Source organism: Echinops telfairi, unplaced genomic scaffold (assembly GCF_000313985.2).
Source record: "Echinops telfairi isolate 266 unplaced genomic scaffold, ASM31398v2 ScPeMD7_7420;HRSCAF=8458, whole genome shotgun sequence".
NCBI lineage: Eukaryota > Metazoa > Chordata > Mammalia > Afrosoricida > Tenrecidae > Echinops > Echinops telfairi.
This window is the reverse complement of record NW_022111320.1, coordinates 36,876,273-36,877,283: the sequence shown is the minus strand read 5'-3', so window position 1 is coordinate 36,877,283 and position 1,011 is coordinate 36,876,273.

Sequence of the window (1,011 nt, the reverse complement as noted above, 5' to 3'; positions counted from 1 at the left end):
TGAGGAAAAAGTAAGTGGGAGTAGTGATAAATTAGTGCTAAACTGTCATTTAATATCATAGGAATTCAGTGGACAATTCTAAAAATTGACAGTGAACACAATTAGCTATACAAGTACCATACTAAATATATGGAGGTCATTTTCAGGGAAAATAGTTTAAAGTGTTGAATGTAAAATGGGATTTGAATCTCTTTGCTGTCCTCAGCTCCAACACCATATTTATCACTGGTAACAACAAATAAATAATGTGTATATAAAAGAGGTCTTGCCAACAAGATTTGCCTAGCAATGGTTTACATTAGTCCAAGGATTATCATTAAAAACACGGGTCATTTTGGCTGAAAACCTAATTATAAACAAGGAGAAGAAAGAGCAAAATGAAGAAGGCAAGGAAGATGGGAAAATGGAGGAGGAGGAGGAAGAGGAGTACAGCTAAAGCCTGGAGTTTGTCATAAGGAAGTAGGAGAGCGATTAGGAAAATATAAATGAAAACTTATTTTTCTTGTAAGAATTGACTTTCAAGAATTAAAAAAATATGTTACTTCAATAAAAAGAAAATCAGTTTAAAAATGGAGATTATCTGGTTACTTCTCTAATTTTTTTTTTATTCAGTTAGACTAAAATTGCTTCCCAAAATCAATAGTTCTAAGAAATAAACCAGAATTCCTCAGCTTTAACAAGGTAGTGTTCTGATAGACCCAAATATGTGGCCATAAAAAGATCTAATTATTAAATTAAAAAACCCAGCCATAAAACATATAGACTCATTTTGCTTTTGTTGGAAAATTTTCATATAGAAACTCATAGGGGAAAAGTCAAGAGCTATACACAGTAGACTATTCATCATGGTCTTCTTTACCCAAGCCCATTATGATTGAGTCTATAATCTTTAAAGATGCAGATGGCTCAACTTTCTCCGAAAGAGCTGCTGGTGGATTTGAACCACCAACCATCTAGCAGTAGTCCAATGCTTACTTGACAGCACCACAGGGTTTCTTTATACAGGTACAT